Source organism: Athalia rosae, chromosome 2 (genome assembly GCF_917208135.1).
Source record: "Athalia rosae chromosome 2, iyAthRosa1.1, whole genome shotgun sequence".
Taxonomy (NCBI): Eukaryota; Metazoa; Arthropoda; class Insecta; order Hymenoptera; family Athaliidae; genus Athalia; species Athalia rosae.
The window spans coordinates 11,028,343-11,055,574 of NC_064027.1; the positions used below are offsets into that span (position 1 = coordinate 11,028,343).

Genomic DNA, 27,232 nt, shown 5'->3' on the forward strand with positions numbered 1-27,232 from the left:
TTGAATATCTCAGAATTGCGCTTTGCTGACGATCGGAAAGAAGTTCATATCTCGAGATTGTGAACGATTTGAAATATCGAAATTTGAATCGAAATTCAATTGATAACATGATCTTCATATTATCAAAATTTGTTCGCCGTCTGAAAAATGCAATCCCACCCTCTTGGTACACAGACCCCGATAATCTAATGAATTCTCTTCATGAAATCTAAATGCCTTTTACGCCGAAAAGAAAAGGTACGGAAGGAGGAAAGAATCTTGTTTGACTCTGCAGGAGTCCGTTCTCAACTATTCGCGAGCAAATATCCCCGGTGTGGTATGTAAAAGTAACCATGTCGAGCACGCAGAACGTCGCTGACCGTGTCAAGATGCCGCTGTTTGAGGATTTAACTCCCGTAAATCGGAACACCCGAGGTTACCCCTCGAGCTGTTGACAACGTAGCGTGTAGTACACAGGACTAGAGGTACATCAAAGCGCTACTTATTTCAATGTAAACAGCTCTGCAATCGCACTATAGATGTACGTACAGCGCTGATGCTTCGGATATCCGGGATCTCAACTTCCCAATATCGCCTCAATCGGTTTCTTAATAGTGTCAAGGTACCAGTGGATTGTGGACTTCTCAGTTAAATTTGCTCCTTCTGTAGCGTCGTATGTGAAAGAGTGATCTACGCAGTGATTCACGTAGAGCAAAGTTAGTTCATAAAACGATTAGAGTGCATCGACATCTTCGAGCGTATACTTGACTGCCAACGATGGCCATATCTGCGTATCAGGTGAGTAAAATATGCTTTTTGAGTAATTCTCACGTTCCATGCGACACCGTATGATAAAATTGCAAGAATATTCTACGTTGTGAATTATAACGTGACAACGGTTCGCAATACTGATTAAACTACAATTCGATTAAGCGCATTGAGCTGTATAGTAAAATGAGTTGAGTGCTGCAAGCTTCAAGATAAACACAGGAAAGTCTTGTTCGTTCAATTGAAAGTTGTTGATGTGATAATTTAATCGATTTGCATTCGTGTCTTCGAGAGAAGGAAGTACTTATGTCTACAAAGTTCGGATGAGCGTACACGCGCGGTACGAAGATAATTAAGGGTGTTTGTTTAGGTTAGACGTTGACGAACGGATAGGTTTAATTAGTTTGAACGTGGGAGCCAGCTTCCGTTCCGAGAAGCGTATGAGCCGGGCAATCTGCGGGGTCAACCATTTTGGAAATCGGGTGCATCGTAAACTGGAGGACAATTGGGAGTGCTCGAAGGGCAACCGTTACCAGATCCGTAATTGGGATCATGTGTGGTTAACCAGCCAGTGCCATATCCTGCAACGCCCCTGAAAATCAATCCGCTCTTCACCTGACCAAGAGGGGTCGGAGTGAACCGAGATTGGCGCTCGTCATCTTTCTCATTCCGGGAACGCGGTATAGGGGAGACCGGGGCAAGTTGGAGGCTGGGGCAAGATGACGAATTAATTGTTTTTCGAATATTTTGACAGATAGCGCCGGGTAAGTTATCAAAAAGTGTTAAACACTCTTCTACGCAATAATATTTGCGATGTAGCTAGCGTGGCAAGGTCATCCGGCTTTTTTACGGAGGCATTGTGGTTTCAGACGTGTGCGAAGTAACATTTGGAGCTCAAGAAAATAGTTGTAGACAACTACAGATAAGCAAGATCGGACTTGTGAATTAATACTTTATTTCTATACGCATATAGGTCCTAGAGATCATAGAACCTCCGAATTTTCACCAATGTACTTTTTGTGGGGTTCTTTTTTTGCAAATAGTGGCAAATGGGGCAAGATGGTGGGGGCAAGTTGACGGATCGTCCTTATCGAGATCTTTGCATGTTGTTTAGTTAATTGATATTTAGGCTACATACGATTGTGCAGCTCATTGAATAATTCGATAAATAAATAAATGAATAAATTTATTCACGATTCAATGTTGGCATGTTCTAATGTCGAAGGAGCAGCTCAGTTCGTTTGCGACCAGTGTTAATTGTATATCTAAGCTAAACTACATAAACTATGCGTATTTGTATTTTCATATCTTTTATGGATTTAAATAAACTGAAGTATATTTTGACGAAAAAAGTATTTTTTTAGGCCCATTAAACCAAAATCTAATATTCGTCAACTTGCCCCGATAGGTTCGCCATCTTGCCCCGTGGTCGGGGCAAGATGGCGAATTTGCAGAATCTCGGAAAAATGGAAATTACGTAGTTTGTGAATGACCGAATTCAATGTCAATTTTTTTTTTAATAGCTAACATCTCATACTTTTGAAAAATACCAAAAGATTTTGGAATTCGCTTACAATCAATTAAAAAACCGCACTTGAAGCTTAACGTCTCCAACTTGCCCCGGTCTCCCCTACGTCATAGGATCACATTGATTACGTCGCGGTCGATCGAAAATGGAAATCGACACCATCGGGAGGGTCAGCCATCGTTGATGGCGATTTCCATCGAGTGATCATTAACAGATGTGAGAGAATTTTTCGTTCCGATACAGAACATTGGCCGCTTACTTTTCTCTACGGTCAGTCAGTTAGGTTAAACCTGATTCTACGCCGCATTGCAGGTTCTATTATTTTATGCTACCTATGCTATTGAATGTTGGATACACTCTGACAATGAGACAGCGAACGAGAGATTTCTTTGCAAATTATCTCAACAAATACACGGTTGCGAAAATGCGTGACAAGCGTTGAGAAACGAGGGTGACCATTTGCCGGCTCGTTGATAAGCTCTTAAATGCGATAGAAGCTCCAAACTCCGTCAACCCCACCGTGAACGACCCCTTACTTCTTCATGGTTCTGTATTCAGCTTCACACACGACGTGTTATCACGTTTTCACAAATATACACAGTCACGCTTGTACGAAGGGCTCGGGGCTCGCCGTCATCCGGTGTGTTTCTTTCTCCATCGGAAAATTTGACTTTCCGATAGTGATCATTCATCTGGATTCGAGATGGAATTTCGGTTTGGATAATTTTTACATTCAAACGTGAAAATCTGTCAGCTGTAACTAGTTGGAGAAATGGTGTCCGTGTTATCCGTTCGTTTCGTCATTAGTTCAGTTCTGTTCGGAAAAGTTTCATTGGTGGTTTCGGTTAACCAGGGTTGGCGTGGGCTAAATTCGACAGGGGCTGGAATACGGGTCCCTTTACGACCCTGACGGGAGAGATATCTACGATGCGCGTAAGAATTCTCAATTGTCAATTGCTTTCACGTTTACATCCGACGATTCGCACCTTCCGTCGTTTTTATTCTCGTCACCCCACTGACGCGAATTATTATCATGGATTATTATGGATATTATGTATTTGCAGAAAATGGATACAAGTTACCCTTGCCTTTGAATGAACAGTGACCTGTCAATTACTTACCGATATTTCATTGAAGACCAAGAAATTAATTGTTATTTTTTTTAGTACTCGCTCTGCGCTCGAAGATCATATTTCACATCTATTTTGCTTCAACTGAATTTCATCAACTTTTCCTGTTTCAGTTGACTCAGTAATTTCGACTCAAGATGGCCATGCTTCATTCACAGTACATGACGAGTCCGTGTACTCATGCGGTAATTTTAATTGTTTTACCCACACGTTTTTCCTGCCATGAATTTTCTCATCAACCTAGAATGAGATATGGTTGGTGAAGATGGCGATCCCATCACCCTTCCGAAGAGATTCGGAGATTAGGAGGAACGAGCGCGAGATCCGGAATCGAAGAAATGAGATGAGATGCGCACGTTGAGTTCGGTATAATTTTCACGCCAGCCAAAGACGGAAAGAAAAGCACCAACCGTGATCGGAATTGTGCAAAATTCATTCGGTCCAAAGTCAATTCTAGAATTTTGTCGCTGCCACGTGTCGATTGGTTGAGATGACGTACAGAAATTATGCAAATGCCTTGCAAACCAATGAAACACAAGCCGGAAGCAATTTGAATTTAGAACAACCGACTTGTGAAACATGTCAGAATTGGAAAACACTCAACGTATTCAAGGCAATCAAGAGCTCCATTATCCTGGGAAGAAGACGGATGCTCATCTTTATATATAGATATTATCGGTTCCCCGATAAGTACCTAGCTACTTTCCTTCCAAGTGATCAATTAATAATTTCCCGAGGTTTGATCAACAGTTTTCTCAAGAGAGTAGAAAGTTCCATAGCCATTCTTCACCCTTGAAGTGAAGTACATCCTCGATTGAACGGAGATATCGACGCTATGGTATAAGTATTTCAATTGCAGGTCTACAAGTTATCGAAGTTATTCGCAGCTCGGTGAAATTTCGAGAGATCATCTCGTGAGTACGCATAATATACGTAGGCAGATATTTTATGTACTTTATGTACGTACTCATAACTCAAAAGATAAAACTAAAGTCGTTAAGATACGGAGGCTCCGTTTTAACGGGTATATATGGGGCAGATATAGAATCGATCCCCGTCAAACTCATGCATCGTACTGTTCAAGGCTAATCGGGTTTCTCTCCTGGTCCTCGTCACTCGCTTGCCTATTCCGTATCGAGTGAGACTCGACGGGCGTTCCGATACATTATCGCTGTCGAAATTGGCAACTGTAATGTACATTGAGAACAGAGTCGAAACTCAATAGAATCAATACCCAGATGCGCAATTATGAATTACCCTCGCCAAATCTTATAGCCAACTTCCCAATTAGAAGCGAAAATACAAGTAATAACATAATCAATACTCAACCGATAATTGGGAGAGCTATGAATGTCAGCCGGGACGGAGACTGTAAGAAGTTGGAAAAAAATCATGGGAGACATCATAAAATCGTACTTCAAGTAGTTCGAAAAGCCACATCATAAACGTTGTGTAAAACGTCTTCGATGAGGTGTTTCTTGATCTTTATTGCCGGCGATATACCGTCTACTTTGCACGGTGAAAAGTCCAATGCTTCAGTCTCGGTCTCGAAGGAATCGTTAAATTAGCGAGGTTACGAGTGGGCGAGCTCGAGTAGAAACATCTTTAGTTCTCGAAGTTGTTTCCGATTGCTTTTTGAGTCTACTGACTCTCGTTAACGACCGTCGGATTGGAGGAATTGCCTCTAATTATCGCAAACCCGATCGCGAAGCCTACCAAACAGAGCTTACCAACTTCAGGGTTGCATTGTGTCTACGAACACATAATAACGACATTCTCACGACACTTCACCAGGTCGGAAAAAGTGTCGGGGTCCCGCTAAACTTAGCGACTAGAATTCCCCGTGAAAATTTATCAGCAGAATAAAAGGTTCGAGACCTTGAAATTGATTATCTGTAAATTTGGCGAGCCCGGTAATCGCGAAACCTTTCCTTTCCTTTCATTGTTTCCCTTCCGAAAATAATTTGCAAATCCAATTTCAGATGAGGCTCGTAATCGAGGCGGGACTCCCAGATTTCGTTCTTCATCTCTCATCGCTGACATACAACGGTCTTCGGAGTCGAGTCGCTGAGGATTTTATTCATATTCAGTTATCGAGTTTAATATGGATGTCACAATGACGACGATATTTAAAACGGCTTGGCAAACCGTTCGAACCCCTCCGTCTGCCCCCTCCCGATCTTGTTGTTGTTCAAATATTCTGTTAACCCGGGAAATCAAGGCATTGACATTCGAAGCAGGATAATGTGGCTTCAGCGATCTCGTGAAACGGCGGTATAATTCTCAATACTCCGGGGAATCAACGGAGTATTATTCCCACTTGTTGTTTGCTCGGGTTATCGGTATTATATTCATTATTCCGTGATTGTTTGATTATGTTCGATGAATAGCTAATGATGAAATGTCGGTGAATGCCATCCCACTTACGCAAATAACGTAAGACGTGATTTGTTTTCTTCGTACGATTGGAGGTTGGACGAGTCGCACGAATAGCGTAGTGCCGGATCCATCGAGTCTCGTGTGGCGTGATGACTCGCGATCTCTCAACACGCCACAGTGCGCGAGTCCCTCCTTCGAGTCAACAAACCAAACGTGCTCTTCCGCCTCGGCTTGTACTTTTTACTTCTATGTTTCCAACTTATGGCTCGAAGGCATGCGAGCTTTGGATCATAACCGGGCGAAGCATTATCTGGAGTACGGTAAAATGAAGTTTTTAATGCTACCCCGATCGCAGATTGTGCCACAATCTCAGGACAAATGACCACTTAATTCTCTCCCATTCGTCATTACGTTATCGAGATAAGTCGTACACCTTCTAGCTAGTTAGTAGCACGTCGCTTTTACAATAAGAGCAATGCGCGATCTGAATTATTTATTCACCGCTCGCTTGGTGTTTGACAGAAATTTATGCACGGTCTTTCTAATGTCCGGGTTTCGCGTTTGCCTGTAGTTTTAATTTTCCTGAGGACTCGACGAAGCCGGCTGACAAGAAAAACGAAATGACGGATCGATTGCTGTGTGAACGAATTTCTCATGTTCTAACATCTAATCATTCTCATCATGGTATTCTCTTTTCACAGACCATGAGAGCGATGAAATACGAACAGCTCATCGCCGCGACATTGTGGGATTGCGGCAAAGCGCAGATATTATCCGACACTACAGAGATCACAAAGAAGAAATAACATAAATAAGGTAAATAAAAGAAAGAAGTAAAGCAAATGGAGGATGACCTCCGATGACATTGCGTCGTCTCGGCACCAAATCACGTCTGATTCGATAAGTCTAATCAAAACACTTATTTCATTCGCCGGCAGATCACGCCGTATCAATGATCCTCAAATTTATTTCATCATTTCACACTGAATTTTCGGGTGAAAAGATTGTAAGATAAACTCCGTCACAATGCGAACATTAAAAAAAATGGTATCCAGACCCATGAAAAATAACAATAAAAGAGCATCGGTCGTTATGGTGGCAACGGCAGTGTCGTTGAAATTAATTGGATCTGAAATATCAGGCATGACAATTTACATCACATGCCGATCGTGACTCGAACTCAACTGATAATTGCGCATCAAACCGTGATCCAAAGATAATTTTCATGCGAACAGTTATCACAGATAACCACCGTACCTTGAACGGGAATAACAAGAATTTGCGATCGTGCATCGCAGTTTGCAGTGACTAATTATTTGCTAATAACCTGAAGCTCCGATCACACCTGATTACATCTCCGAATGGCGTAGGAACGGATATATTCTGATCCCAACTGACACGCTAATCAGGTCAGACGTACGTTTCTGACTCTGGTGGAATGACATAAAAATATAAGTGGCGCAGACCTTTCCGCGGTATGTAAAACCGCAGGACTTCGACCGGCTGGTTGAAAATCCAATCTCTAATTCTCATCGCGCCGGTGTGTCCTCTGGGCAAACAGTCGAACGCCCCGGATGATAAAATTGACTATATCAGCGTCAGACTTCACACCCTTCGTCGCCCAATTCCCACTACCCGTGCTTCGTGCTGTTTCTATCTACTTCGCGAATCTCTCGCTTCGTCCGCCTTAATCCGATGAAGGGGGTGAGAGGGTGGGTGACCCTCGCCACGACTTTCCAATTCCGCTGAATGAATTGTCTATCTTATGGAAACCCGATTCTTTCAAGAGTGGATCTGATTATAATACCGAGTATTGATTTTTACGCATCTAACGAATGGAAATCGATACCATTCGTCGAATAAGCAAAGCCCACGAATACCGCGAATAGTTTTTATTGCGTAGGTTTGGGTGCACGTAGGGTGCGGCGTCGGATGCGTTCGTTTCGACCAATCAGATTTGCTGACTTTTCAGTTCCACAATCATATGGGTCTTTGATCAAAATCCTCAGCTCGCATTCGCCGGTTGTTCGTGACTCATGCCAGTTGACTCAAAAATGAAACCATAATTTTTCCCCTTTCAAATCATGTAAGTTTTTCCCAAATGATCTTTCTTCGTCCATCATAAGCACGGTTTGTAGGGATATACACGTACATGAGTGCTTGCCAATTGCCATGCATATTCAATTGCCCACCCCATTTGGTAGTCATTATTCATTACGTACAAGTCCTTCGCATTTTCAAACCCGTAATGGAATGGACATCCGTAACGAAGTCCGGTAGAAAATAATTTCACGAAAAAAATGCGACTCATCGCGGGTAAGTTCATTTGAATAATTTCGTGCAGTACGAACGGTATCAGACGGTACCGGTACTGTTCAACTTGTGTAATTAGATTTGTGATTCGCAGCAACCGTTTTCCAGACGGCAGCGGGTTCATTCAATTGTGTCCGAACACTCCGTTCTACGGAGATAGCTCGGAAATAAGAGTTCCATCCCCTGTAAGCCACGCGTAAGCAGAATGCGGCGGCACGATCGTATCGATGAAATAATTTTTAATTCTGCCGATTCATTTCACCTGCACCTGTGACGACTGGATAATACTTTGGTACACGGTATGAGTGTATTCGCAGTTACAAAAAGTATACCCACAGTCATTTTGTGGATCTCAAGTATCACATAGTATCAGCTGTTTTTCTTGCAACGATGCATTTGCCTGATTACACCTGATTCTAAGAACAGGTCATAACACCAGCCCGATACAGAAGGATTTTCACGACGAAGTAGTAAACTGAAATAGAACTTGAGGAGATAATGTTACCCGTTAGACAGTAGCGACTGTTATAGTAATTCGTAAGTTTGAGTAACATGGTTGTCATCTAATCTCATCACTGGGCGTAATTATCCCACGGCTGAAAGTCCCGTCTTACTTATTTTCTTGGACTGCTGGTAAAAGTCGTGGGTAAAATTCGTACGGCGAGAAAAACGAAAAATGCAAACCTGCTTTACGCCCTTAAGTTACACCGGTATAGGTGGAAGGGTAATGCCCTGGAACACGCCGCGCCATGTCGTCGACAAGTATAAAATGTAATACCCGTTCCCACCTCGAGATGTGCAAGTGCAACGCTCTGTTAGAAAATTACAATCTTGCACGTTCTCACTCACGAGGGTCTAGGCTTTTAGTGTGACAGATGCTGGTTCTCAGGACCGCGTAAGTTACACCGAGCAAAGCCATACTTTGCCAAGAACAATGAGTGTAGTACCATTATTACCGCGGCTTGCACGTAATTCATTACGTCAGCTACTATTTTTAAAAACACCTGTTCCTTTTTTCTCTCGTTCATTCTCAGCTCGAAATCACCTCGCGCACGACCGAATCATCGACATCAACGAGCCCAACGAACCAATTTCGACCACGGAAAAGTTACAAGTACGAATAAGGTAACTTGAATTCTGCATCGCTTCGATTAGAATTGGAATAAAAGGAAAAAAACGAAAAATAGGATGCCTCACATTGAAACAACGTGGATTATGCACGGAACTTGCGAGTTTGATGAAAATAAAAAAAAATACGGTGAAAGATTTTACGAAACAATTGCAGCGCGAGATCTATACCGGCGAGATGGAAGAAACGACCCGCTACGTGTACAACGATGCATATATATGTGAAGCGGATGAACAAAGAAAAAAGAAAAGAAAAACAACAAATGTGATATACAATAAAATGAGACAACTCTGCCACAGGAACGAGAACAGGGTATAACGCAGAGGAAATCATGGAGGAAAACGGTGTAGCGTTGACGTAAGCCCGAGGGAAATGGTAGTTACGGGGGTGAAAGGGTTCCTGCAAAAAGGTGAAGGGGAGAGCAGGTGCAGGGCCTTTACGCGGGCGAAACCACCCCGAGGAGGTTAGTTTAGTGAAAAATGAGTAAAGGCCAGAGGGAAACCGAGTTTCAGAGGAACGATTACGCCGGGAAAAGAGAAAGTATGTACCTACGGAGAGCGGTTGGAAACAGAGACGGAAAATATCTGCATGACTTGGGGAGAGGAGGGGTGCGGAGTGAAAAGTAGGTTAGCGGAGAGGGATGGTGGGGCGACAAAAATTCTAGTGGGAAGAAGCCGAGCGGACCAGAAATAGGAGGGGAGAACGGAGGACGTACATGCGGAGGACAAGGTACTTCCGGTCTGTTGAACAAACCTGCCCCCAACAGTATGTAGAACATCTATTCTACTGGTATAAGTGAATAGAAGCACAGATGCGGTAGCTGTACGAGTTGGATGCGCGGCTGGCTGCAACTTGGACTGTACGGGCTGGTGTACCTGGATTTTGACGGGTTTTTGAATTTTAAGGAACGGTTACTGCAGCGTGCATTTATATCTCGTAGCCCGCGATCGGTGGATATCCGGATCGAGTGACAATGCTCATGTGCTCATGGTGCAACAGCTGTTTGCCGCGAAGCGTCACCGAAAAAATTCGCAAGCAAGGCTCGTTATCGATCCATGCTTCCGCGGTGACACAACCGACTAGTGTATGGCCACTAATTACGTCTATCTTCTGAACGTATTCTGGGTCATTCGAGGCGATTCCGATGAACTTTTATGGAATTTTATTCGAATTTGCGAAATTTGATGCGAATTTCATACACTTGGCAAAGGCGTTCAATTCAGAAACTTCATCTCGGACACCGATTTTTCGAATGCTCGTATCTATGGAGCTGAAGCGAAGAAAAGTTCGTCGGATTACATTGTCCTTTTCAATTTTAAACCAAGTTCAAGTGCCGATCGATGTTTTCGGGGTTGTTTTGCTTCTCTTGAGAATTCGGTTGGATGAATCGAAACCCCAAGTCTACCGGTACGGTAGGTTTCTCTCCATCGCAACGAAAGTCAAACCTTCGCTTTTAGATTTTTTGCACGTCAGTGATAAAACAAAACTAAAGCCGAAAAAACAACTTGATCATCGCGAGGCGCCATTGGCAGAAGCATCGGTTCGACACAGTTGACGGAATAGAGATAATGTAGTTCTCCGGGAAAGAATATCAAGACGACCAGATACGGAGGTAGCGATAATGTGTTGGCTCCTGTAAAGATCAGTGACTATAGTGACGAGAGTGGAGCGCTCGGAAGAGCTGATATCCTGTTTTCCCCATTCTTTTGAATTCCCACATATATGCGGTCGGGGTCGTCTTCTATCGCTTGGCAAATGTTGGCGACGTGTGGGGGAGTGGAGACGGATACGAAACACTAGACAGGCATCTTCCGTGTGGCCTAGGCGAGCAGCGGAGAGCTTAATCAACGTAGGGCGGAAAAGTACCGACGGGATGTGTCACGACATCGCGTCGGAATTGCACGAACCAAAGTAGTGGATGGATATTCTTGTTTGCGGTCGTTTCGCAGAAAACCTTTTTCCTTGCTTTACCTATCCTCCTCCTTCGCACTATTCCCCGCGACACGGAACTTGAAAATTATCTCGCGCTTACACCACTCTGGATCTCCGAGGAAAAAAAACTGGAATAATGAACCTTCATCCCCCCAGAGAAATTCATCAAGTCTTCCTGAGCACGGTTCTTTGATGCTGTTCAGTTTTTTCATCATCTCTCGCACAACGTAAATATACTTGACCAATTGACGGCCTGCCCTAATCTAAATTTAGCGTTTAATTAATTGCGCGTACACTGTTACCACGTGCCACGCACAGCAGGGACTACCGATTATTCGATTCGTTTGCAGAGTTGGAGCTGAGTAAATTACCACGGATTCCCACAGGCCGTCAGATTTTACCAAAGTCGCGAGTCGACCGATGTCGAATGTTTGAGCGAGTCTCGAATTATGAAAATGTTGGTGCCAAGTTCGAAGAGCGAATGATAAACGAAACGAGGAAACTCGAAGATGCTGCAGAAATTCATCTCGAACTGTTTTTCATAAAAATTCCACATCTTTCACATCTTCAGAATACGGCTTTCCAAGGTCTTCGGTAAGTCTCACGTGTACCTTACCTACAGGAGTGAACCCCGACCGCCGCGCTTTCTACAATAATGGATAGTAATATTTCACGCGTGACCCTCTCAGGTTCTTTACAAAGTGAACAAAAAGGAATCTTTTCTCGTACGCATCTCACATTGTCACAGATGATCAAGTAACTCGGAAACCCCGGGAAAGAGTGCTCGTACTATACTCGGTATTTCGAGAAATCTAATATTCGATGACTCAAAATGATGACGGTTTTCTTTATTCGATGATCTGAGAAAGTGTGATCACCTTTTTGGAAATTCTCGCGGATCGACGTGTTTTTTTCGAACCGGTGTCCGTACCACGACCGGGTTGACGACCTCCACCGAGGGAATGGCTCCCGAGGTTGACTGGCGAGCACTATTAATCAAACCCCACCCACCCTTCGGTAAGCAATATCGATGTTGCGTGATTTTTTTTACCCTCGATAGTGGCCGACGAGCTTTTTCTAAACGTATTACGACCTCGAAAGTTTACCGCGTAATCAAAGCGAACTTGCCGATGAAAGTGGCATGTGTCCTCGCGCCGAAGAGTAAGCTCGTGAAATTGGGTATAACCGAAGATTGTTTATAATACCCAACTTGGCAGAACTCCGCTTTTATTATTGGTCGACGAGTAAAACGTTGCTCGGCCTAGCTCGGATTGTTTGTGACGCGTGACAGCTGGATTAAGAATTTGGGGCCGGATGATGTCGCGTGAATATTGCTTTTGAAGTATTGAATTCCCAGCTGGGTAGGACGATTGACGAGTTATTTTTCAAACCTCTTCTTCCAACGAATACAAAAATAACTTGTTTTTTCCTGGATATGAGAAGAGTGCAGTGGACATTTTCGCAACAGCATATTTCATCCGACGGGATTTTGGATACGTCCCTACGTATTTATACAGATACATATATCTTTCATTATGGTGTACGTGTAATCAACTCGCACGAACATCTAAAAGTTTCACCAATATTCATATCTACTCAAGTATTACGCTTAAAGGATTCCGAATGACTGACCGTATAAATCATTCGTTCCGACTTAACATTGAAATTTATTCATAACCTGAATCCTGGTGATATCCGACCGCTGTAAACGCTGTATTGATTTCTAATTAAAATTTGTAACGAGTTAAACTCTTGCGGAACTTTTCGCGTATCATCGTGAAACGTGGCTAACTTGATATAAATTCTATTTCCTCCCACCTCTTAGTGGCATGGTTTAATTCATCTCGTCAGCAGAGATCGATATACTCGACTTTTTTCCGACCCCGAAACGAATTCATCACTCCGAATCGCTGTCGACTTGTCAAGCCCTCCGAACTTCCGAAGATGCGTGCCAAATACAGAGCCTCGAGATACCTGGCTAATTTTAGCGCTGTTCTTCGCGATCGCATTTTTTACACGATTTTGCGAAAGAAGTGAATCAAATCTATTCGGAAAATGTACTCGAAGATCGGCGGGAAAAGAATACGTGGAAGTAATAAAAGTCCGTCGAATGAAGTGACACACATAACTCGGTATACCGTGGGCAGGTTTGTATCCCGCAGCCGCACGTACGAGGTGAACGCGATGCTGAGAATACATTGCGTTAGAAAATGGAACGTAGAAGGTATCGGCTTAAGACCCGGCATACGTGTACAGCTGACCTTTCTTTCCGGGTCCCGAAAAACAGTTGCATACATTTCCATCCATACGTTTTTAGAGGATTTTCTCGAGACACATTTGGGCTTACTCGCGTTATCCCTACATCCCATCCGCTAAATTATTCAATTCATTCGTGAGAACCTGAATTCTACCCTCCCCGTCCTTCGACCCTCTGCAGCGTTTTCCTCGATTCGTGCCTCGTTTTGCCCTCTTAAACGTAAACATTGTACGTGGTCATCGGGCATGAGATGTGAAACGCTTCGCGTAACCCTCTTTTCGTTCGATGGTCTTTTCCTTGTTTCCGCATTACCGAAACAGATTATATCACTAGTCGCACTATTCACTCGTTACAATTGTAAGATTCTCCGATAAAAAACCGCTAAAGTTCTCCCTCGTACCCGATTCTTGAATAATAACCGCAACAATCTGTAAAATTGATGTAGAAGAAAAAAAATTATTCTCGTTCACTCGACAAAGACGCGCCCGCGACAGACCTCGGCAGACACTCGATTGTAATACCGAATAGAGGATTCCCGAACGAACTAATTAGCGGCATTGTCATTCTTTTGTCCTTTTATTTTGTAATTGCACGTTGATTCGGGTAAAACGTGGCTCACGTGAAATAACGTGATGAGATAGCGGTGATAGTTTGGACCATTGTCCATCTCTTCCTCCTTTCCGTCTTCCTCGGAAGATTGTGCCAACATCAGACCTATGCCACGAATGAATCGAAATCACTGTATGCATATACGGTGAATAGGAGGTACCGTGAATCATATTCAAATATGTATAATTCCCTCGTTGCCATGGAAACGTACATCTCCGGATCCGATGAATTTGTCATCCGATTTGCACCTGCGGGTATGTGAAGTTCACTTCTTACGTTCCTCTGATACAAGTTACATACTAAGTTTCCAGATACTGCTTCCTAGTGGTATCAGTTAACAGTTTCACCATTTGATCATATAATACGTATGCAATGTGTACCGAATCGTTTCGAGAGTTGTCAAAGGGCTCCCACCCATTCCCTATATTCTGTACAGTCCTGATCACCCGCGCGTTTACATGAACTTCGACACACGTTTGTGCGGTCCGTGTGTGTCCGTGTGACGCGAAAACTTTCGAGCCATGGCGTAAAAAACCAAAATTATCAATCACTGATATCAGTTTTTTATCGATGTTTTTGTTGCACGGAACTGATCGTACGTATATCCATTCCATACTGCCTCGTACTTTGAATTTCGATTAAAAGTTTTCAGCGAAAGAGTTGGAAATAAATTTGAAATTATAATAAATACGTATCCTCTTATCTCTCGAAACCCGCCACAGGCTTGGACCCCCAAGTATCCAAGTTTACACCAGTTATTATCCCGGTATTCGAAAAACGGCCAATCTAATAAAAAATATTCCCAAAACGATGAAATTCCGATATCGAACTGAACGGTATATGGTTCTGGTAGAGAAGGCACTCGAACGTGACCAGGTATTTTTTAAATTTTTTTTTCTATCACACTCACCGTCTCTCTTGCAGCTGAAGTATTTATTTTCAATGGGTACATGTATTTTTTACAGTGAAGTTATTCGATACGAGAAACTATTTGGAAATTTTTCAGTTGGTAACGTTTCGAAAACGATCGCGGAAAACTGGGCGGATTCGATGTATCGCGACACGCAAATAAATTGGTTCGGAAAAAAAAAATCATAATTTCACTCGTCATTCTCCGGAGTATAAAACACGAGAGTTCGACATCGCAGTTACGTTTAAATTAGATACCACGTGACCGTTTAGGTTGCTCGGAAATTCGTTCGGATAATTATATGCTCCGAAATTGAATGTCCGGATAACAATTGAAAACTGCAGGGAGGATGAATTTATACGAGTCTGCAGGTTTCGAGTGCATTTCTCTCGGTAATACTCGCATATATATAGGTATCACAGATAATATTACCGAGTCCGTGGCTAGCATTTCATAATCTATACCGAAAGTGAAGATTTTCTCTAGTCTTGATACGCTTCGGCTATATAAAGAGAGCAGATAAAGTTTTTTAATTAAAATCCATCTTCTGATTTCAATTTATCTTTGCGTTCCGACTCTCGCATCTACCGACCAATTTTTTCATGCCCTATATTATATACCACTCCAACGTCAAACTCAATTAAGGTGCTGACTTTTATTCAGTTATCACCGTTGCCTTCATCCTGCGATTAATATTCTTCGCAAAGATCACGTTTCATCCGATGTGATACCGTCATGGATTTAATGATACCATGCTTTCTGCCGGACCTGCAACGCCATGTCATCTTTTTGAGTGCTCTCGAAGCGGAAACATTTACCGGTTTGTAACATTGGAGAAAATACAGAAACAAGACTGTTGTTTTTCAAAAAGATAATTTGGGTGGAAACTACGGACGCAGGTGCTCTGTAGGAAATCAAAAATTTCCAGCGCTATTCTTTCACGTAATTCACTGGGAGATGGAAAAATCAGAAAGCGGTATTATTGGCAGAGTAAATATCATACGTGCTTTATGTGATCCGATGATAAGCGACAGGATTTGGCATCGGAGGATATTCGTGCGCATTGCGTTTGTTCGAGAGAAAAACCAGCCTGTATTTTCTCTGGTCCCTGCAAGCTCGAAAACATGTTTGCTTACATTATGCGGACGGAGTTTCGAGCGATTTTCAGCGCCCAGCTCAGGGAGTCAAACGGAATGCATAAAGTGTTTAGAACCGTCGCGCGTTTGGAAGGTAACTCGAGGGTGAAGCTGTTGACGGCACACGAAACCGAGCTGGAAAATAAAAGTAAAAACAAATGTAGAAAGGCCACCGCTGTGGGCTGAGGGTGACGGAGATCGAGAGCGGCGAAGGGTTCGGGGGTGCGATTCGATCCGAATATCCCTCTTTTCGGTTCCGCCGTTTCTACTTTCGCGAGTTTTATTACTAGTACCTATACGCTGTAAAACGCGATTTTTCTTAACTTTCCTTTCGCACGCTACTGAGTTCGACCGACTTGATTTTATCGCCAGGAACAGGGTGCGGAGCTCACTTTCTCACCAAAAATCATAAAAACCGACAAATTTTACTTCTCGTACAGCTTCTTCCCTTTTTTTTACATGCACCCGTCCCCGTAATTTACATATATTTATACGCGATACGATATTCACGAGCATACAACCAAAAAACTGTAGACGATAACGAAATCCCGTTCTACCAGAAAAGAAAAAATATTTCTATAAATATTGAATTTCGTTCTCGATTGGCATAATTTTATTGCAAGACGACGTAGGGCGTGTCACCAGATTACGGGCACCTCTGTTATGTGTCGACAATCAGTGCCGATCTAATTTTGATTTTCCTCTACTTTCCGAGTAGTACAGCGAATGACTTTCATTACCGCGATCCTGCGTGCGTTGTAGGAGCCGTAGAAATGATATATTCTATTCGGTACTATTCACTATCTCGAAAATCAATTCAAATAAATTACTAATCGAATTCGGTCATTCGCTATTTCAAATCTCGCAAAATTTGTCAGAAAACACATGAAGTATCGTTTGATCAGATTATTTTTTCGAAAGTAACCCAACCACCTTCTTCTGCACACCTGAACAGCATAGACGCTCATTAAATTGTCAGCTCGAATCACCAGATACGCATGTCTAATTAACTTTAAGTCCAACGCCGCTGAAGAGAACAAATGTGCTTCCTCTCGTTGTCATTATTATATATCTGAGAAGGAAGGGTAGCGATATTAATGATTTATGCCGAAAGACAATTCTTCATCGAGAATCTGACCCGGCTGATTTCAAAGTGTGGGACTTTATAATGAACGATGACGCGCGTTAAAGAGATATGACCGGGTAGAAAAAATCTACCGCAGTGTGCTATACGCGCCAGCTTCGTACCTCGTCTTATTATTCTAAGCCTGAAGAAGAAGGTCTTGCACACGGCACGGTATATATATAGTTACGCATTACGAGCATAAAAGAGCAAAGGAGCACGACTCCGACACCCCATCCCTAACGTGTACGTGCAACTTCCCATCCGAGTCGACGTCTTGGATTTTGTTTCGCACTCGTCGAGCTTCGAGTCTGATTTTTTTTTTAATCCATTATGCACATGAATACGACCTGGTTTACCGTCAGAGACGAGTGCTGCAAGTTTCGTAAAAAAGAGCGTGATATTTGAAGACCTTCGTTAGACCAACGAAGTTTACATAGCATAGTTTCCAGTGGGCGGAAATTTTGACTCACAGATAACTCATGAATCCGAAAATTTTTGCAGGCCTGACTTTTCATGAATTTTCTACAATTAGTCGAACAGAGGCCGAAAATTCAATTTCTGATGTTCTTGCAAGTGTAGATTTCTCTCCACATTCGTGATGACCTGAAATTTTTGAACTTTGTAAGCTCGATTCAGAGCACAATCCATAATTACCATGGTTTTCGATGTCCTAATGGCTGCATCTCCCCTTTCACCTTTGGTTACACTCCGCTAAAGTTCGTAGACCCCGATGTATGTTTCGATTCCGTTTCCGAAATCTATGACTTTCAACAGGAACCCAAGTTACGACCTACCGGAATACGGAAACTACTCGCAGAATGAGCATCCCCACCCCCGGTATTTCCATCTGCTCTGATGGGCATCGAGAAGAAGCATGATCCGACTTCTTTCCTCTTTAAGGACAAGCGGTGGACAAACTCCACATGTCCACTGCTGACAAAACAATGACCACGGGAGCACGTGTTTCAGAGCCGCTGACGTCGCGTCGTTACAATTATGTTAAACCCGCGGACAATGTCAACCACATTCTGCACCGCTGACGAAAAACTACAATGTCCCTACCGCGTATCTTTCGAGCACTCCTGGTCGTTGTCCTCGATGGCACTCCGAAGAGTACTCTCGCAACCTTCCCCTACACATCGCGTAGCTGCTGTCACCCGTTACTATGATTCCTGCAGGGTTGGATCGTTAATGAGTCTCCCGAATCACCGCACGCAGGATTTCAAAATGTTCCTCTGCAACGATAGGTGTATACACCTGTAAATCGATGATGAAAACTGAGTTTCAAGAGATAAAGGCAAACAATCGCGACACCCCAACCTGCGTTGTTCTCATCCTATAAACTTTTATCACTTTATAACTTTTTACCGCTCTTCGCTTCACGATGTGAACGGTTTTCTTACTTTTATTCTCTACTCCTGATAGGTAGAGCGTTGAGAATTCCGGCTGGTATAAGTTTTGATATTTATAGTGTAAATAGATCGGTGTTTATAACGACGCCGGTGACACCGTCGACGCGACTTTTTCGAACCCCCGATGACGAGGTGGTAAGGTTGCAGAGGAAAAAAAAAATTATGAGAAAGAAAAAAGCGACTCGATCTCGCGAGGGGGTGATGGCGCGCCGAGAAGTGACTTTGAAAGTTGGGGTTGGAAGGACGTCGATTTTTGCGGTCTACGAAATCGCCGGTAAATGTTAGTTATGTAAATCTTACCTGAAACCTACGATAATTCGAGATTTGTTGAAACGTGTGAATTTCGTGGACTCGTAGCGGTGACATTTACGCCTTCTCGCTACAATATCTGCGGAACAAGCGTCTACGGCCTTCATAATGTAACCAAACTCGACCTTTCGCTAACCCAACCAATAATGTTTAACCCCGTGTTAACCATTCTCGGCGTAGCCTAAGCTAACGGAATACGTAAAATCGTCCTGGTTTTGTCGAGATGAAGTTAATTCCTAGGGTAGTTCTTTCATATTTCCATATAAGTAACTGGCCGATGTATTTTTGCCGTGCGGCAAAAAATCTGGACCGTTGCAATTTCTGTTTGAACACTCTTCCAGAAAGACTGAACCTCCGGAACACCTGAGAGCGTTGATTAATGGAAAGATTCACTCTTTCCCACGTATCGCACCGAGTCTTACGGGGAACCATTTTCTGGAATTATAACGCTCCCTAGCTAACAGCTGGAATTTTAGGGGAGCAGTCGGAACTTGCGACACCGAGATCGCCCCATCAAAATTTCACCTTCTCGTACCGAAAGGTCCTATGCTCACCCTACACTGTAATTCTGCCATCAGTTTCAAACAGAGATAATCAGTAACAATATTTGTAGTCAACTTGGCTGAACCTAGTGATTTGGAGAACATTTCAGCACAGCCAATCGTACGAATCTATTCCTGCACAGTCGACGCGTATCGAATCCCGCGTGGGTGTGTACTCCGAAAATTGTATTTCGACGTGACGAAAAATATTGGTAGACGTGGAATACTATGGATTTTTTTTCCTCGCAACGAGAAATTCTCTCCGGCAGTGTCCGCGAAGTTACTAAACGGGGCAAACGTTGCATGACTGCACTTGCGTGAACAGTGTGTAGGATGATGGAGATCCGTTCTACGTGGGAAGTTATAGGAGGTGCAAGGGAGATTCTGTAACAGTACCACAATCGGTAAACAATGTGACACCGACGCGAAACTGATAAAGGATTCCGGGACAAAGAAACACCCTGCAAAAGCGAGTTCAATTATAACGTCCCCGCGGCACAGTCTGTCCGTTGCTGCAGAAAAAAAAACACCAACGGTAAAAAAAACAAAATCGATAAAGAGAAAATAAAATTGAACTCGAAGTCTTATTCGAAAAATAAATTTCATATAGGTCTTCAAAACTTTGGGGAATCCGATTAAAAAATTTTCAAAGGTCGTGTAGCCGTTTCGACGAATAGTGCAACTTACGAATGAGTTATCGTTTGTATTTGTTCATTTCGCTGTTCAATCGTTACTCTCTCCCCTGTTACTATATTCCTTGATTGCATTCGGTATCTATGAAGATATCTGATGTGATTCATGTTACGAATTAGCTATCGCCTAGATACTCCTTCATCTAGACGAGTAGCTTTGATTAATATCGTGATTGCCCCTCCATTATTACAGATGGAGATTTCCGTATTCGTGATTAACACGAACAAGCCAGGATGACGGTATTGCTGCAGTAATTTGACGATAAGTTCGGCGGGACGACGTAATTGTTGAGGGTTGAAACTCGTTTGCGTGATACCAATCGCAGAATCCCGAGCTATAGCTGCGTACGGACCACGGTTAAGATAATAATAACATCAAAACGCAAATTGTTTCGGCAAGAAATGAAATTTGATCGTGTCACATGCACGAATTCGGTGAAGGGATAAAAAGTCAGCAGTATTCCCACATCGAGCGGGAAATTGAAATACGTTGATGATTATTTGAAACGTGTCGCATAAAGCAAATTAAGTAAACTAATGAATGTTCGTGCAAACAACGCTATAGTTTCTGTTTATAGAATGTTAGGCAGTAGAAATCCGAAACGCCGAAAATGCTGCATGGTTATTGATACACGTCGAACGAACAACGGAGTTTCAATGGAATTCAACGAATTGCACAAAGTATGCCGCTCGTTGTATGCATATTTAATAGTTCAGATTATTTTCCCGTGAAATAAATCAGTTGAATATTTCATAGTTATTTTGTAACGAATAGACTTTCGAATATTATAACCCGTGAAAAATTGAGAAATGGATACTGACAATTTAGTCCATTAAAACCGAAACCATCGGTTCGGAAGAGATTAAAATGTGTTCTATGAATTTAATCAAATTGTGTTGTAGCCTCGTACACGTCGTTCATCCCACCGGTCGCTCCTACATGTTCATCTATGCATGCGAACGGACGATCGACCGTGGAGTTGTAAAACAAAAACGAAAACTCGAACACAAAAAATTGAAAATAGGAGAAATTAGAGACGAGAATAAAAGCGTGACTCCTTTAATTCAACGCCATAAGCTGGAGTAAACTCGCCATTAACCAATGAGCACATTTCGTGTTTTCAATTAAAACGGATAGTCGACACGAAAACCAATCAAATTAACTCGGGCGAAATCGTTTTTTGCACCCCTTCCGCCAGACAACGTGATTGGAATATTCATTACTTATACGCAAGCATGCCAAGGCTGCCCGATGTAATAGTAATACCTTCAAGGGATTGGTTCGCAAGCTAGGCGGAAAAGAAAAAAATCAGATAATAGGCCACCTCCGAAAATATGTGATAATGTACCGCCCGAAGCTGACTCTTGATTTTCTATCTGAGAAGTTTTTCATCTTTCATTATAAATTACCTGTCACACCTGCATCAAGCGTTTTATACACTCAACGCGTCTCTTCCGAGTTCCTTTGATTGGCGGAAGATTCTCGAAGTCGAGTGCGAACATTTGTTGTCTTGAAAAATTTCGTTTGTCGAATTTTGTGCCCGAGCTTTCATTGTCACATCAAAAACAGCTTACTCTGTTGCAACTTTTTCGTCGTTCGAACACTTTTCTTCGATGGAAGCTCCGAGATTGATTGGTACTGGAGCAGCGACACATATCAATAGCGAAAATTTTCTTCGATCAAATTAACGGAAAGATTCTCCAAATTTCAGCCGAGGAATTTTTATATCGGAAAAAACAATTTTTCAAATTGCTTGATATCGTCCTCTTTGTTCAAGACGAAAAATTCTTGATTCTCATTTTCGGAACAAATAGTTCGAAAAAGCGTAGAGCTATGTAAATTGGTATTGAAAAAGAGGTATTCAAATTATCTGAAGAGTCTGAGTAGATTTGTTGAAAACAATTGAGAACAAAGTGAACTTCATCGCGAAAGAAATAACGAACTATGGAAACAGTGGCACCGTATAACAACCGTAGAAAAATTTCCGGTTGACAGATCAGTCTTTATGATTCTGGTGAGAGTTGAGAACCAGGCTTAACAGTGTGCTAGGTATTTTATACTCAAATTCCAAGCACATCGTAAATAGAACAGATTTCTATGTCTCGTTGCTGTTCATGATATGGAACCGTGAGTTTTTGGCTTATAGTTCAAACTATTGATCGTTTGTAGAAATGTGTCGATGCACAGTATTTTTCTACGGAGAATCGCGTCGCGCGTGTGTTGTATGAAATTCGGTTGCGAAAGCTTCGTATTATACGTACCTATGAAATGTAAAAAAGTTGATAAAAAAAAAAGAAAAAGAAAAAAAGTAAAGCGAAACAAGCGAACGAACAGAAAACCCCGTTTATATTTTTAAGATTTATTATTCCGGTGTTTCTCCGCCGCTTTCGCCTCCCTACGATTTTCTTCCCGAGCGCAAGACTTTGACGAACTATCGCCGTTTATTTTCAGAAATTTCCCCAGCTACCAGCTGTCTAAAATTAATTGGCAACGCTTCGTCATGTCCGAAACTATCGAAGCAAAAACTCAATGTTTTATTACATTCGAACCCAACCTACACACAACAGTCGATAAAGCCAACGCCGAGCATGGCATGAGCGATACTTTCGAAACATTATCAATTATTGTATTTCACCTTTGTATTGTACGGTGAACAAATTTTGACAGTTACGAAAGTCGATAATTATGTGGAGAAGTTTCAACAGTGGCAACGTCATATTTCGATGGGTTCGACACGTCGAGAGAGACGTCTGACTTCTCCCAATAAAAGGAGTAGATTTTCGATGAAATATGTGGGATTAGAATTGGTAACAATTTTTCTAATTTCCGTACATCGCTTCGATTTCAATGGAGGTACAAGGTCAGATAAGCTAGTAGAAATACGTCACTTGAGCCACGATTGACGATAAGTCTCATGCGAAGTAGGTCTAATATGTATGCAAAGAAAAAAATAACGAGCGAGCTCTCCTACTCCCCCTTTGCCTTTTGCATCTTCGCTCCTTTCCGGCTTCGCGATCCTCTGTACTAGTCGATATTGAAATCTTTTCACCAAAAGCAGATGGGTACTAAGTAACGTGGGTGGCTGTGTTACGCGCCAACAAGGAGTGCGGATATTTATTTATTCTCCTCCAAGGAATGGCGTGCGAGGAATTAGCCTGGGGTCGCGGTTTTTGGAAAGGAATTTCCGCATTCTTTGTCGTAGGAAAATACCCTTCTCTCGCTCCTCTCTTCTCGTCTCTTTGCTGAAATATTCACGATCCAGGATGACGCTGCGTCGCGCACCGGAATTAATTCCGATAGACAGCGAATCCCTTTCTCATACCCGCTCCTCTTCTGTCACATAACAAACCTCCGAGTCTTCGCCCAAATGCTGCACCTCCTCACGCTGTCGATATGCCGTCGGTGATCCGTGAAATATCCGAAATGACAAAGGTAGAAAAATATCATCGTGACTTTCCGTCAAGGAAGTAAAAATAATACATAATAAAATTGTTTAGAGTACGAGAACGCGCACTGTGACGGGTCCGCGATCCTTTCACCACGAATTCTCAGTCTTGGTACAATTTTCGAATTCAAAATACGGAACACTCCCGCATGAATATTGACGACGAAGAAATATAAAATGTCGAGCCGGAATTTGGAAAAAAAAAACATTTCTCTTGAATTCGATTATTTGCTGAACAGCTACGCAAATTGTTCGTATCCACCGACAATTTGAGAAATTGGAGATTTGAGTTGAAATCCTTGTCACCGTTGAACATTAGGATTTTCATCTGAATAACGAGTGCGCGTATCGTGAAAATTTACACGGTGAAGTGGAATCGATGCTGATGACGGGTATGAGAGCGATTGGTCTCTTTTGTCGGATCGGTGCTCCAAGTACGATATCGGCTTTCCATTGCGGAAATAACGTTTCAAAGATGTTTGAGGAAATCAGGAAATCGAGGATTGCTCAGTGAAAAACGCAGAAGTGAGAACGGCGTTCTGTCTTCACGGCTACTTTGATCGTGAAGAATTGCTTCCTAGACCGTTTAAAGTGCTTCAAGTGCTTAAAGTGGTCGTGAGGTCGCAGCTTTTGCCGATTCAACACCCGCGACTACTTGCCAGTAAACTGCACCGGTCCAAGTCATGCCATCAATTCTGCTTCTCCGGCTTACATCTAAGCACAGGTATACATAACCACCTGCATATCGATCTGTCATTAGGTATTAGGGGAGCGGTCGCGGACACAATGAACCATTTCTTCGAGGCGAGAAGTCAAACCCTTGCGCCAGCGATATTACATATTAAAGGTTATTTTCGAACATTGGCAAATTATTATTTTTGAGTAACGATTTTCGGTTGATGCGAGCGATAGGCTCATGAAAAATATCAAGGAAATAACGAGGGAGCAGAATATTCTCGTTAGGAAAAGCAATTTGTTCGATGTGGGGGGAAAACGGTGATTCGTATGCTCGATAAAAAATGTAAAGAAAAAGAGATCGAGATGGGTTGCAATCGAGTAAGAAAAAGGACCATATGATTCTTGAATTTAGGAAGGTAGCAAGTTACGTTAGGAATTGAACGGGCGTGCCAAGATCATTTCTTAGAAGTTACAGCGGACACTTATATCGATAATACCAGCCCGGCTACCTTCTGGATGCCATTTCGAACCATCCTCCGACTACTCAACCCATTCGATACGTTTACCTTCTAGCCTCGGTACAGGGAAAAAATTCCAAAAGAACCCAGTCCCGGAATATTCAAGGGAAGTAATGAATATCGAATGCCCGTAAATGCGTACAACGCAATGAAATTTCTATACCCAGACAAATGTCCCGTAAAATGATCGCTACAAGGCTCGGCTCAGAAACGACATGCCGTGAATTCCAATCCAATGTATGAACCTCGACGGAAAATCCGGAGCGAATTTTTTCAAACAGATTTCGAATGAAACCAAAATATCTATGATCACTTCTATAAATTATTCATGAAGTGTGTCACTGATCCGGGCATTCGATATGTTGATTCCCTGAAGTAAACACCACTGATCTCAACTATGAGGGACTCAAAACCCATCAACCTTTTATAGAAGACCTAAAGCTTAGAAAAGTTGCCAAACCCAAAATTCCTCACAATGAGAACAAACCCTTTTTTGAAGGCATCTTTGGGATGACGTGAAAGGAATAACTGCTCCGTATACTATCTGAAATATAACGAAGGTTCCGAAATCTTCAACGGCTTGGCAGCGTACGTAATTGGTCCAAGAATTCAAGGTTTCCATTCGCGGTAAATCCAATTTTACCGTCCAAAGTGAAGTGCGTAATCAGAGTGTACGGTCTATGATGCATTAACCGTTTTTTCTTTGAGAATCGTATATTTGGTGATTTTACAGTGGAATTATTCAATCTTGTTTTGTTCAAGTATTCCCACGCTAATGCTCTAATTTTTTAGCGACGTGTTCAGGATCGGGGATCAGGGAGCTTGCGGCGGACTGTTGATCCATTCCGCACCCTTAATATGGCTCCGGTTAGCGACCGAAACGGATCTGCTCTAGGGTTGGACTTTGCACAAAGCTTACGGAGAAGTATCTTAAACTATATTTGACAAAAATGTAGAAAAGTTAATCACCACATAACCGTCCATTGCACCAAATCAACTTTCACGTACGTACAAGTAAAATGTCGTACTCACCAATGGTCGGTGGAAATTTTTCGGGATTCGCCAAACTTCGAGTCACTGAATTACACTCGGTTGGGTTCACTCAAAAATTTATCACACATCATAGCTGGTGGTACTTCTTCAAGTCGCACTTGTACGATAATTGTCGTCTGATATTTTCTAATACATGGCGTTGAAAAAACAACACCGATTCTTCACTCCACACCAATCGAGTGTCTGTCTGAACCTCTTCGTCAATGATTCTGAGGGTTGAATAATTTCACCGATGATGACATCTTCATGGATTTAATTTTATGCCGGTATTAATTACACTTTCAACTCAAAAATCACGAATTTATTTTTCCGAGGGTAGTCATATGTTGAAGTTACAGTGCTGAAAGTTTAGCACATTTGGTTACGGTCTTCCAATTAATTGGAATCGATTCGCTCTTAAATTCGATTAACGATGTTCATTCATATCGTTTCGAATTCACGTTTCACATGGACTGTATAAATTTTCACCAACAACCATCTACATATAATGCCTATGCAATTCACACGATCCTCTACGAGTTGAAATCCATGAATTTTATGCCTGGCCGCTAATTAATTCGGGGCGGTTTTATCATTTCGAGATGAACATTTTAGTTTGATCGCCGAAATCCACTCGATGACCGCACGAATGGTCGAATGTACGTATTACAATTGCGGCCTTTAATTTATAGAAACCATATCATTGTTTAGCGCAATTCTCGTGTTTTCTTATAACTTTTGAGTAACGCACAATTTCGCGCGTTGTGCGATTGTTGTAATCGAGTTCGCGATGAAAATTTGAACAGTTAATGACCGTCGTGTGGCATAGTTTCAGCATCGGTGCTAAAACACCGTTTGATTCATTCGATCGACAAATCGAACAATTTTCGAATCCCGATTATCACAATAGTGATGAATCGTGTGAATTTTTCAATTCACAGATCGTAAAATCTGAGCAGTCGCATTCAAAATCGAATAGCACGTGCGGACTTTAACGCAGCACCAAATATCACCTTTCCGTGGATCGAAAGAAATTCGAAACGAGCAGCACGCGGATTCGCGATGTGACGCACTTCTCCGGCGTCGTTTGCCGAATAGCGAAAGCTCGACTTGAACTCCGGACGCTCCGCCCCTCTGCGACGAGCTTTTCCGAAGGGTTGCGGGACCCTCCGAGCCTTCGATGAATGCCGTGATCGATTGATGCACAGGTTACAACGGAATTATAAATCGAAATGTGTTATCGGAATCATATCATCATCGTGCGTGATGTCTCCGACTATATAATGCGAATTACCGGAAGGAGCTTTCCACTCTTCACCGATGTGATTTCTATTTTTTTTTTTTTTCCTTTTTCATTGCGATCGTCAATATTTGTCGTCCTTATAACTCGTACTTCAAACGAAAAGT

General features: G+C 42.4%; 1 protein-coding gene and 1 long non-coding RNA gene across 2 annotated transcripts in view; one reads left to right on the plus strand and one right to left on the minus strand.

The window, feature by feature from the left end:
• LOC105685112 (TWiK family of potassium channels protein 18-like) overlaps nt 1-26,923 on the minus strand; it is a 186,595-nt gene extending 159,672 nt beyond the window's left edge. The window contains exon 1 of the mRNA XM_012398961.3: nt 25,826-26,923. The gene's annotated coding sequence lies outside the window, so the exon portion shown is untranslated. The remainder of the gene's footprint in view (nt 1-25,825) is intronic.
• On the plus strand, nt 2,422-25,832 carry LOC125500092. Its single transcript, XR_007277282.1, has 3 exons — nt 2,422-6,104; nt 6,486-6,600; nt 25,586-25,832. It is a non-coding gene; the product is annotated as an uncharacterized LOC125500092 (long non-coding RNA).
• Nucleotides 26,924-27,232: the final 309 nt, after the last annotated feature.